Source organism: Arachis ipaensis, chromosome B04, assembly GCF_000816755.2.
Source record: "Arachis ipaensis cultivar K30076 chromosome B04, Araip1.1, whole genome shotgun sequence".
In the NCBI taxonomy this organism is placed as follows: domain Eukaryota; kingdom Viridiplantae; phylum Streptophyta; class Magnoliopsida; order Fabales; family Fabaceae; genus Arachis; species Arachis ipaensis.
In genome coordinates this window covers 108185377-108199299 of record NC_029788.2, presented here as the reverse complement: position 1 = coordinate 108199299, position 13923 = coordinate 108185377, and the positions used below count along the sequence as shown (strand labels likewise).

Genomic DNA, 13923 nt, shown 5'->3' with positions numbered 1-13923 from the left:
TCTGTACGTATATCTTGTGCCTTGATTAGTGTAGTTTCATGTGAACGTGTTGCGCTTTGAAACTCTATTTTTGAGCTTATTTCTTCATCAGGCTTCTAGAATTATTAATTCTTTCTATATATAAATATGTATAAGCTTTAGAATTCTCGTAACCTTTGATTAACCTTTGCTTTACGGCGCGAGGTAAGGCTTAGGGTAATTAGGGTGTTACAGGCGGAGGAAGGACTGCTGATGCTCGTCGTCATCGTCGTTGTCGCTATTGCAGGGGGAGGAATCCCGAAGAGTATAGAGAGACAACTTGAGAGAGAGATGCTGAGAGGGCACGAGCACGAGGGAGAAGAGGAAGGAAGGACCTGTCTTGTCGTTGCCGTCATGCACTGCCACCCCCTGGAGTCGGTTGGAGCTGTCGACTTCGACGCAATGAACAGAATGTGAGGAGAGAGAGTGGGATGCAAGAATGAGAGAGAACGAGATGCGGAAATGCCATTGTCGCAGCTGCAAGCTCCCTTCCTTGCCGAAAACGCCATCGGAACTCTCTGGCGCCATTATTGAATCTCTTTCGATTGCTAGATCAGTGTTTTCTGTTCAATGTGACGTCATGCTTTTATGTTTGGATATTTTTGTCAAATTTTAAAATCTTTCGAGAGTTATTTTTCAATAACAAAAGTCAATTACCATTTCATTAACGTCAGAATCTTTTGGATACCAATTTAATATTTATTTTTTTTAAAACAAAAACAAAATAATTGTCGTAAAAAATCGCCACAAAATTTTTTAAACCTATTTAATAAATACAATCACCGCAAATAGATTTATCCATTTTTCGACAATTATTCTAATAATTGCTGAAGATCGCCGCAAATATATTTGTCGACATTCCACTAAACACCGCAAATTCATTTAGCAACTATTTAAAATCTGGAAAAAAATCGCCGCTAAATCAAATTTTCCTTATAGTGAATAATATGGGACAAGAACCTTTCTAATACGCTATATGGAACCAAACAAATGGTTTCAAGTAGTAGTTGATATGGGAAATGAACACTTTCCAGTTCTCCCTTTCTATTGCTTTATATCTTGATCATTTTCATAATTCAATATTTTGCAATGAAATTATTTTTGTTAAAAACATTAGCTAATATATGTCTTAATAATATGTTAAAGTTATTATTGTTTGTAGAAAATTTTAAATTTTTTACTTTTTATGAAAACTTTTTTAATTAATAATTTTAAGAGTGAATTATCGTTTTTGTCCTCAATGTTTGGAATAAATCCCAAAGTTGTCCCCAACGTTTAAATCGTCATATTTAAGTCCCTAAAGTTTTAAAATTGGGTCAATGTTGTCCTACCGTTAGGGATCTGTTAACAGAATTGACGGCAGGACAAAATTAAGACGATTTTGAAACGTTAGGAACTTAAATAAAACAAAAACGTTGGGGACAAAAACGATACATAAAAATAAATTTTAATTTTATCCTTCAATAATATCAATTTTTTACGATACTTAGTTATTCAATTATTTTTTAATCACATCTAAACAAATTACACTTAATCACATTACTTGCATTCTAAATAAATTAAAATTATTGAAGAAGAGTTTTCTTAACTTTTTAATAAATTTTAATCTTTTCTTCAATAATTCTAATTTTTTTACGACAAATAATCACATAATTTATTTTTTAATTTTCTCTTAATAAAAAATAAATTCACTTAAAAAAATAATGTGATTAAGAATAAAATTTAAAAAATAATTGAATAACTAAGTATCGTAAAAAATTGATATTATTGAAGAATAAAATTAAAAATAAAGTTTATATTAAAGAATTTCGATACATTAGAGACAAAAGGTACTATTTATACTTTATTTTATATGTATCGTTTTTTTCTTTTTCGCAAGTTTATGTACTAGTCATTTTACAAATATCTCATGATGAGTAAAAATCTTTAAGAGTAAAATTATAAAAAAAATTAATTTATTTAGAATGAAAGTAATGTGATTAAGTGTAATTTACTTAGATGTGATTAAAAACTAATTGAATAGCAATGCACTGTAAAAAAATTGATATTATTGAAAGATAAAATTAAAATTTATTTCTATGTATCGTTTTTGTCCCCAACATTTTCATCCTATTTAAGTCCCTAACGTTTCAAAATCGTCTCAATTTTGGCCCATCGTCAATTTTGTTAACAGATCTCTAACGGCAGGACAACATTGAGCCAATTTTGAAACGCTATGAACTTAAATAGGATGATTTAAACGTTAGGGACAACTTTAGGACTTATCCCAAACGTTGGAAACAAGAATGATACTTTACTCTAACTTTAATATATCTTCTAAATTCTAAAAATATGTGGAGGCAAAAATAATAAATAAATACAGTAACCTTTTTTGTATACATATAATTTACGTACAAATATTTTTAGTAGTTAAATTTAACAAAGTTGTCACAAGCTCAACAAAAATTAGCGTATGCGTGCATCACGTATTTCTTCTTCTTTGCAGTTCTTTTTTTATCGATATAGCACACAAATTTTTGTTAGAGTACAAAAATTATTGACATAACTAAAAAGTTTTGTACATAGCACAAAAATTTTGCATATGTCACATAAATTTATTGATATAACATAGAATTGGCACATAGCACAAAAATTTTTGTATATAACACAAAAATTTATTGATATATATAGCACATAAATGTTTGCACATAACATAAAATTTTTTGTATATAGTACATAAACTTATCGATATAGCATAATTTTTGCATATAGCTTAAAATTTTTTGCTACACAACTCTAAAATCACTCGTACTACTGCTATTTTTATCCTTTTTTATACTAATGTTCTATTTTTATTTACTAATTTATGTTAAGCTTTAATAATACTTGATGTCTTAAATGTATTTTGTTAGTTGGATGAATCAATATTTTAGTATGTAATCTTTTAAAATTTTTTATGCTGGTCACTATATACAAAAATTATGTTCTCAATATATGTAACAAGATGACGATGATGATTATGATAATGAAGGAAGAGGAGGAAAAAGAAAGAATAGAAAAAATTAGACGAGAAAAGAAAAATAAAAAAAATAAGATAAAAAAAGAGGAGGTGGTGACGATAACAGTAACAATAATGATAATGATGATGATACAAAAAAAATAAAAGTTTGAGGAGAAGAAAGAAAAAGTAAAAAAAAAATAGATAAAAATATAGATAAAAAATATATGAAAAAAAATAAAGAACATGTAAACTTAATTAAACTTAATTATAAAATTGGTTAGCCATCCATCGTTTCTATATAATTTATACTTATATTAATATAGGTCAAATAATATTAAAATGGGGCAAAGTATATAAATATATATGCATACGATTCTAAATAAATTTAAATTTAGTGGGGTCATGTGCCCCACTTTCTTCCAAGTAGATTTATTCATGTATATCTCATTTATGGTTTTAAATTGCAATGAAAGTCGCAGTTGTGGTTTTGAATTGCAATTAAATATGCAGTTATTGTTATGGTTGAGTAAAGATGGTGTGAGAAAAAGGGGAAAATAAATCTTATGGATAGCAAGTTAGCAACGTCAATTTTTGTTGTTGTTGTTTACCGTATTTTTTAATTTGATCAGATAAAGATTAATTCGTATGGATATGAACTTTATTTAAAAATTTGTTATCGTTAATCAATGAGTTGCTACATGTACAAAGTGAAATTCAAATTTTCAACAAGTAGATAAGTGAATTAACCACTCGACTAACTCAAGTTAATTAGTTAGCAACATTAATTATTATTGTTAGTGGTGTATATATAAATATTTTTGTAATTAAGTTTAATTAAGTTGATACAAATAAAAAAAATCGTGCACGTATTATTGCTTTTCTTTCTCCACACTTTTCAACACATAATTTTATGTTGAAGAACACAAAAATTTAATGATATAGTAAAACACAAAAATTTTTGAACATAATATAAAGTTATTGATATAAGATAAAAAATTTTATTCATAACACATAAATTTGTACTCATATCACAGAAATATTTACACATAACACAAATTTTTACTGTAAATATATATTATTGGTTGGTAAGTCAATTATGGTTCTTCAAAAAAATTTTGTATTGTGTGTAAAAAATTGTTGTGCTTTGAAACAATTTTTGTGCTGTATATATTATTTTATTGATTAGATGTTAATGTTTTTAACATGTATTCTTTTAAAAATTTTGATGCTACAAATCAAAATTTCTAAAAATTTGTACGTACTATGCACTAAAATTTTGTGATGTACATTAAAATTGTTATATGTTGTGCATTATAATTTTTGTATTTTAGTTTTTTAAATATATATAAGAGTTGAAGAAGAATTTTTAAAAATTTGTTTTGTGAATTAAAATGTTTCTACTGTGTATCAAAATTTTTGTATTTTAATTTCTGAACATATATACAAATTGAAGGAGAAAACTTGCTTAGATTTGGTTGTAAATCGCTGAGCCGCTGGACTTTATTGAATTGTTATATATTCTCATTATTAATATAATGAAGAATGAATAATAAATAATAAACACCTGCTACAATAATAGTTTTGGTCACATTTACGGTTGTATACTGTAATTTAAAATCTAGATGCAATAGAAAGATCAGATAAAAAAAACATCACAACATATAATAATAGCAAGTCAACAACAATCTATTTTTTTTTCTTTAATTTCCTTAATTTCATGAATTAAATTCTTAAGTACTTTGGATTCCCTTTGAAATTCATAATCAATAGGCATGTTTTTTATTCTTCTTGTAGGTCAAAGACTCAAAGCTACCTGGGGAAGACTTCAAATCAAGCTTTATTAAGCTAGTGTTAATGCATGCATGGTAGCACGCACTCTCATCAATAGCATGCAAAATCAGATAAATAAACCAAACGGTAGAGATTTCTTTGTTTGAATAGTTCATTGGACCAAGGGAAATAAACAGATATCAAAAAGATAAACACATGTATATATTTATTGAACACTTATGCTTTGAAATGGAAAGTATATTCTGTGATGAATGTTATGGTAAAACTATCACTACAAGAAAAAAGGCCTATGGCCACGCTTTTATGAGAGTGGCGATAGATTAGAGATTTGGCCATTTTTTTTTATTGCCACGGTTCAAAAGCTTGGTGAAAAGTATCAATGGCCACGCTTTTGTATGGGTGGCAATTGATTAGAGAAACGGCCACGCTTTTTTTTGCCACGCTTTCCATAGAGAGAAACAAGGACGTTTTGAAAGCGTGGCGACAGGGTTTCATTACAGCCATGCTTACAAAGCGTGGCGTAAGCGTGGCCATATCCTAGTACTCTTTTGGCACGCTTTAAAAGCGTGGCCAAAAGGTTCTTTTCTGCCACGCTTCGAAAGCGTGGCCGTAGAGCAAAACAGTGATGTTTTAAAAGCGTGGCGAGAGGGGCTCCAACCCATTGACCCTAACCCGGCCCCCAACCCGGCTCCCAACCCGGCCCCAACCCGGTCCCCAACCCAAAGACACTAACCCTAATCACTCGAAACCCTAAGCCTGGAAGAGCGCCTCCCATTACCCTCGCACTTCGCCCTTCACCCTTCGCCCTTCGCCCTTCACCCTTCGCCCTTCGCCCTTCGCCCATTGCCTTCGTCACTCAAAACCACTTCTTCTTCATCTTGTTAATCTTCATCTTCGTCTTCATACTCTTCTTCTCTTTCTTGTTCTTCTTTCGCTCATCGAATCCGCTCATCGCACTGTATCCTACCTCGGCGACCTTATGGCCTCCTTCAGTTCAAAGATGTACGTACTCTCTCTCTCTCTCTCTTTCATAAACCCTTCCTCACTTCAATTCTCTCTTTGATCGCCGTTTCGTTTACTAGCTTTTGATAATTAGGTTTTTCTTTACTTTCCTTCGTTTTCGATTGTTATTTGAAAGATGATTTGCGTGTGCTTGTTGATCTGAGGAAGCTGTAGTTCCTGTTTGAGAATGACTTCTGCTTCACTCTCATCATGCTCAATTCGCTTATCTCTCACTTGATTCCTTTTAACTTATTCTGTCATTTTCGTGAGACTCGGTAGATTACTGGATTTCAGTATCCTGCTAGGCTTCTTTAATTATAGCTAATTAATTAAGTGGCGAACATAGTCTTTGTGAATAAAATTTTTTACTTCAAAATTCGTTAGCAACTGGAATGTAGGTATCGATCATAGTTTTTACATAAAGGTTGAATAGTTTTTGTGTGTGTGTGTGTGATCAAGTTAAAAGGATTGTGCAGAATAGTTAGGGTAAAATTTGCTATCGTAGATAGCAGTGAATCAAGTAATCATGTTTTTAAGTTTCTCTAAATTGAAGCATAATGTGTTCTTTTGAATATTTTCTTTCAGCTCAATGCAGAGAAGAGCCCTTTTCAGCGGACTTATGCGACTCAGGTGTGTTTGTTTGCTGCTTTCTTAAGCCACTGCTTCTTGAAAAAGCTTTGTTTGTGGTGAATGTTGATGAAAAAAGAAAAAATAATAAAGGAGAAATTGTTAATCCCAATAGTTGTTTAAAAAGATGTTGTTAATTATGGCCTATTGAACTGGCATTCTCTTCATTGCCATTTGGCTTCTCTACAAAACCCTTTGGACATGAATTAGCAATCACCTGACCCAAGCCAACCATTCATTAAGTACTGCTGTGACTTTATGTTGAAAGTTTGATCGTATTGTTTTGATTATCAAGCAAAGGATCGAAGTATTGATTATATGTTTTGGGATTTGTTGGGATAACTATTTGTGCTTAATTATTTGTCACCGAGGTATGATCCACGTTTTCTCATAGGTTTCTTATGCATAATTACTTGAGAAGCTGTCACGTTGATCTGAATGTGTTCGAATTGGCTTACTTTTGGTTCGAAACATCTTATATATTGAAATAGCCTTCTGTCAAAAGTTTTGAAAGTATTAAAAACTATTATTTCTCTCTAGTCTCTAGATAATTTATTGTACCAAACATGCTAATATATTCTTCTTTTCTTGTGCAATATTCAAGCTGCAACTAAAGTTCTTGCTCGACAGTTGGTAAGGCTTACGCAGTAGATTGCTAACCTTCAAGGTAGTCGAGCTCAGATGAGAGGCATAGCAACTCACACACAGGTAAAGAACAAGCATTCAGAATAAGGAAAAGTTGTATGGACAAGTACATTTAACCAGTTCTTGAACAAGTAAGGACAATTATGCTATTATAATTGTTTTATTTTGGCAAATGAACTTAAATACTTAATACTGAGGCAAGTTGAATGTTTAAATATGATTGTTCCATCCAATAATTTGTAACTAGGTTATGTTAGAGCTGGAAGAAGTTTAAAAGAATGACTATACTTTAGTATTCAACAGCACAAGATTAAACAAATACATGGGACAACTTGATTTTTTTTTGTACAACTTTATAAAGAACAAGCATTCAGAATAGGGGACCTGCTACCTATATGGATTATTTTCAAATTGTATGTGTACAATTTTATAGTAGTAACATGGCAATTAAATAAGGAAATATAGATTGGAGGAACCCTACCTATAGTCTATAGGCAACTCTTACCACTACTACTATATGTATTATGTTTTCTCATTTAATTTCAACTTCTCTTTTTGTATTTAGCACTTATTGCAATGAAGAGACCTAGTAGATCTAGAAATTGTGCTATGTTTAACTGTATATAGCATGCTGATAACTCTGATTCCGATCTTCTACTGTGGAGATCTAAGATCTGGTTGAACTTGACTGATTTTATTTAATGTGCATAGCTTGTGTGTTTATTTTTGGTTTTTCTTGTTGTCTTGACTGTTCGCCGGCCTTATTGTCTGATCTAATTTTTCTTCTGATCTGGTTGCTGGACGGCCTTTTGTTTGATAAAGTATCATATTATGGTGTAGCTCATATTTTTCTTGGCCCCTATTTTTCTTTGAAAACTGTAGCTCATATGTAATTTATGGTGTAGTTTGTGTAATACTACAGTCTATTGTTTCCATGCTCTCACCAATAATTGATTGATCATGCTCTCACCAATATTTCTTTTTGATTAATCTGGTTTAGCTCATTCTGTTTAGCTTGTTTAGTTCAACTAATTTAGTTTAGTTGAATTAGGTGGTTAATTAGAGAATATGGACTGTTATATGAATTGCAATGATTTCAGTTTGTGGAACTGGTTAAGTCTATGAATTCTGTTTGCTGCTTGCTTGAACCTGGGAAACAACTATTTACTGCTGGTGTTTAATAAGTGTTGCTGCTTCGTGCCATGTGTTAGAGACCTAATAGATCTAGAAATTGTGCTATGTTTAACTGTATATAGCATGCTGATAACTCTGATTCTGATCTTTTACTGTGGAGATCTAAGATCTGGTTGAACTTGACTGATTTTATTTAATGTGCATAGCTTGTGTGTTTATTTTTCGTTTTTCTTGTTGTCTTGACTATTCGCTGGCCTTATTGTCTGATCTAATTTTTCTTCTGATCTGGTTGCTGGATGGCCTTTTGTTTGATAGAGTATCATATTATGGTGTAGCTCATATTTTTCTTGGCCCCTATTTTTCTTTGAAAACTGTAGCTCATATATAATTTATGGTGTAGTTTGTGTAATACTGCAGTCTATTGTTTCATGCTCTCACCAATAATTGATTGATCATGCTCTCACCAATATTTCTGTTTGATTAATCTGGTTTAGCTAATTCTGTTTAGCTTGTTTAGTTCAACTAATTTAGTTTAGTTGAATTGGGTGGTTAATTAGAGAATCTGGACTGTTTTATGAACTGCAATGATTTCAGTTTGTGAAACTGGTTAAGTCATATGAATTCTGTTTGCTGTTTACTTGAACCTGGGAAATAGCTATTTACTGCTGCTATTTAATAAGTGTTGCTGCTTCGTGCCATGTGTTAGCAACTCGTTTCCTCGTTGCGATTCTTTGTGCTTATTATGCATTCATGCTCATTACATCATTAATCATTGGCTGCTGCTGATTTCTCAATTTGCATTTCCTCTTCTGCTCACTAATTAACAAAGTAATGTTATTATGCTTTGTGTTTTGCAGTAACAACCACTAACAACACTGAAGCTATTGAGAGAGCAGAAGAACAAGTTTGAAGAGGTTCCGCTGTTTTCGCTTTGCTCCTTCATCCCTGCTGGTGCATTCGTCTCTGCCATTCCCTACTCAGTCTTCTCTGCCATTAGTCACTGAGTCTGCAATTTATTGGTTAGTTTCAAGGTGTACTGTAGTTTCTATGTTTTTAAGTTTTATAAGGTTCAGAGTGTGACAAAATTAAAAGGTGTGGAGCCTGGACCATAGTAGTATTTTGATTGTTGGATATTCCAGTTCAAAAAGCTTGATGACCATTTCTATATATGCTATGAATACACTATGCATATGGTTTGTTGTTCTCACCACTGGCCAATAATTGGAAATTGCGACAACTAGATTATAATTCTTTTTTTCAAGCCTTTTATTTGCGTTCGAGTTCTAAAAAAAAAGCTTTAGATAAAAATGGTTATCCCTTCACTTTTTTGTCTAAGAAAAAACAGATTTAAGAAAATAACATTTTAAAATTGGGAATGCTATTAAATGGGTCATATCAGTTAAAACAAGCCTTATTTAAATTTGATTTTGCTTTTTTACTTATTCAAAATTTGAATTTAAATTTACTTTTTTAAAAGGGGTCCTAATGCATTTTTCCATCAACAATGAGTAGCTCCCAACACTTGCTTCCATTTTTCCTTAGCTTTTTTATTCCTTCACAATCATATCAACCCACTTTATACTTTGTATTAACTAGCAAATTGTATTAAAGTTTAAGAAAATTGAAAACAAAATTATGGGTTAGGACTTAGGAGTATAGAAGTATACATGGCACAGCATGATGAGTGGATTTTAGTAGTAGTAGAAAGAACAAATGCATTAGGCCATTTAAGGACATTCTACTCTCTTGCTATTTTTAATTAGCAGTTTGGGTTTCAATGTAGCTTATTTTTGTTCAGGCTTTCGATAGTTATCTATCCACTACTGCTGCCACTTCTTTGTTCTGCTGCTCCTGTGGTAATATAATAGTCTGCTGCTGCTGAATAGCTGTTCGCTGCTGCTGTTACCTCTCTAATTCTACTTCTGCTGTGCTACCACTTTGCTGCTGTTGTGGAACGAATTAAGACAGTAGTTAAGGTTGGTTTATGAAAATTTAAATACATATATTAATTTGTTATTGATGTTATGCGTGCAACTTAGTGCTTTCCTGTTGAGCATTGCTAAAATTCAATTTTCTCTGTTATTTTATGTCTAATGCCTTCAAAGTATTTTGGAGGCTTGCACAACATTGTCTCTTAGTTAATTAGGAAGTTAGATTTGCAGTTAGTGAGACTAATAGTAAGGACTTCAATTTAGAAACTTAGCTATCTACGTGAAATATATAGGTTTTTGATGGATATGTCAAAAGACTGGATGGATACACTACGTCATGAAAAAGAATATCAAGTTGGTGTAGAAAGATTTTTACACTTTGCTTTCTCATCAAAGAGAGTTCTTCAAGGGGAAGAAATTCAATGCCCTTGTGCAAAGTGTTGTAATATATTTTGGTTAAAGAGAGATGACGTATATGATCATCTAATATGCCACGGTTTTGTAAAAGGTTATAGGCGGTGGTTTAATCATGGGGAATCACTTTTTGCTATGGATATTGACAGTGACATAGGCGGTGAATATAACTGCAATGATAACATTGATGATTGTTACGTGATAGATTTTGAGATAATACACAAGTTGACGGACAAAACATGGGGCCTAACGAATGTGCAAAGGAATTTTATAAACTGGTAGACGAGGCAAGCCAAGAACTATACCCCGGGTGTAAAGGATTCACAAGCGTGGCTGTATCTAAGCTTTTTCGCCACGCTTTTCAAGCATGGCCATACCTACTCTACTACCACGCTTTCGCCACGCTTTACACGCATGGCCGTACCTCCCCTTTTGTCACGCTTTAAAAGCATGGCCTTATCTCCTGTTTTTGCCACGCTTCTTGTTGCCACGCTTTAAAAGCGTGGCCATATCTGGTCTACTGCCACGCTTGAAAAGCGTTGCCAGATCTGCCCTATCGCCACGCTTTTATAGCGTGGCCGTATTTCCCACCTACAGTCACGCTTTTACAAGTGGCAGTTTGTAAAAAAGCGTGACAAACAAAAAGCGTGGCAATAGAATGCAAAAAGCATGGCGATAGCTCAAAAAGTGTGGCGAAAAGCTATCGCCAGGCTTTAAAAGCGTGGCAAAAGACGTGTTTTCTTGTAGTGTATCAAAGAAGAAAGTAGAAAGCACAAAGCTTCTTTCCATACCGCAATATATATTCCTCGGATTCCAAGACTAAGCCAAAGCTAGTTTATCATTAATTAAATGAAGATGTGGCCAAAATGCATAACATTGTCATTTTCATTACACAGAAGTGATGATGAGTAGGCAGTAGTAATAATATTAGGCAGCATAATAAGAAGTGTCCAAGCAAAAGATAGGTTTTACCTACTATGTGTTTTAAAGACAAATATTAAAGTTATTATTAGTAAAATTTTTGAATTTTTTTATTTTAATGACCTTTTGATGAAGAAAATATGACTACTAGAAAAGGAATAGAAAAAGAAGGTTAAAACTAAGAAGAGGATTTAAGAGAATAAAAGAGTGATGACGGCTGAGATTTGAGAATGAGAGAAGACTAAATTTAATTAGATATATTGATGAGTTTGGAAAACTCTAAATTAATATTTGTGATGACTAAACATTATTAAAATTAATTAATTGCAAAATTAATTGATCTGAATTTTTATTCAATATATTGATGTTATAATTTTGCTGCAGGTTTTAATAATGGGCCGAAAACAAATTTGTTGTGCTAGCTCAAATTACTCTCAGCCGTTGGTTTTGATAATATATGATGAATATGGCTAAGTTGATGTTACTTGGGCCAAGAATGAGTTTTAATGCTATAAGCCCATGTTTGCTTCCTATGCTTGATCCGCTACACAACTCATCAGGAAAGCAAATGTTAACCAATTGGGCCAGCTTTAATTTCAATATTACAAGCCCAAGTCTTACAAAGTGATGAATGTTTTCAAGCTTGGTCCGAAAACAAAGAAAAATGAAAGCCAAGTGCTTCCAACGGAACCAAGTTTCAACCATGTGATGGATTTCAAAATCTATTACATTGTTAATTAATGCATGGGAACATGAGAGAGAAAGTTCAGCTGAAATTGATTGATGGTTATTATGACTTACACGCCACTCTATACTAGGGAAGTAAAAGCAAGCTATTCTTATTCAATTTAATTAACCACTTTGCTTTGCTTTTCTTTCAGATTTCTTTTACTCTCTCTCATCATTCTCTTCTTCTTTATTCGGTCCTTAACCAGAGAACTATGGAAGCTACACCAAGCTACAATCACCGAAAAGAAGAAGTTGCATGCATCAAGACCATCACAATGATGGCAAGAAAACATACTAAAATAAAAATGAGCTGTGGCTACCAAATATGGTCAGATTTGGTGAGGTTATCTTGAGCTTTGCATGCTCAAAAAGGAACTGTGGCTAAGATACTTACCAAATGTGGTCAGATTTGGTGAGGTTATCTTGGGCTTTGCATGCTCAAAAAGGAAGAAGAAGATCTCGGCCAGCAAGGGAGATTCTTGAAGCATGACTTGTCTTCGATTCTGCTCAACCACCACAGGAAGTAGCTAGAGTGGCGAAGCGATGGTTGAAGGCAGAGATTGAAGTAGATGAAGTCATCATCATCATGAAGCATCAAGGGCCAGAATTTCATCTTGGAGAGCAAGCCAAGGATGGAGAGCTCGGATTGATGAAGGGTGATGATCAAGAAAGGACTAGAGGTAATTGCATGTTGGTTAATGCATGGTCATCTCTTCTCTCTCTATGTGGCCGAACCGGTTTTGTTGAAGGAAGAAGAAGTTGGTTCAGTTTTGACTTCAATAAGTGGAGGCTCCCCTCTTCTATATTAAGGGTGGACAGCCACTGTTTGAAGCAAGGAGAAAAATTGAGAGTGCAAGGCACAGAGTTCTCAATAAAATTTATGATGTATAATAAAATATATAATAGATAATAAATTTTATTAATTTCAAAAGAAAAAATGTAGTATAAGAAAAATAAGAAAAATAGTAAACAATTACATATCTTATATACAGACTTCACATTAAATTAGCATCACATGAATCTTGCCCTTATAAAACACACAATATTATCAGACATCGACTTTTTAAAAATATAACATTTAATTTGTTTTTGGATATTATGTCATTATCATGCGACTGTAATTTTACTCTTATAACAAGTTTAATCACCCGTGCTATGCACGTGATAAGATTGAAGTTATAATTTTAAGTTGTTATGTTAAATTTTATTTTAATTATAATAATTTAATTAATAAAAGAATAACTTGTATGTGTTGTTTTTCTTTTCTTAATATAGTGTTAATTGTATTAACTATAAAATAGTTATTTAATCTACTTTTTTTAATAAATCAGGCATATATACTCAATATGACCATAAATAATCTAGTAATACTTAAATCTACCAACAAAGTTTTATATGTTGGTTTACTGTGAAGTAAGAAAATATCAAAATCAGCTCAAAATGAAGAACAATTAACCGTACCATGCCATGCACGTGATAAGATTAAAATTATAATTTTAAATTATTTTGTTAAGATTAATTTAAATTATAATAATTTGATTAATAAAAATATAATGTTATGATTTATTTGTTTTTTATTAATCTAGTGTTAAATATATTAATCCTAAAATAGTTATTAATTGGTTTTAGTAATCTACTTTCATCAATAAATCAAACATATATACTCAATGTGACCATAAATAACTTAATAATACTTAGACCCACCAACAAATTTTTATATGTTGTTTTACT

The 13923-nt window shown here is 32.0% G+C and overlaps 2 long non-coding RNA genes across 2 annotated transcripts; both read left to right on the top strand.

Annotated features, from left to right (window-relative positions):
• Positions 5751–6421, top strand: LOC107637964. The gene is made up of 2 exons (XR_001619650.2): positions 5751–5791; positions 6377–6421. It is a non-coding gene; the product is annotated as an uncharacterized LOC107637964 (long non-coding RNA).
• On the top strand, positions 7021–9364 carry LOC110271173. Its single transcript, XR_002361570.1, has 2 exons — positions 7021–7126; positions 9079–9364. It is a non-coding gene; the product is annotated as an uncharacterized LOC110271173 (long non-coding RNA).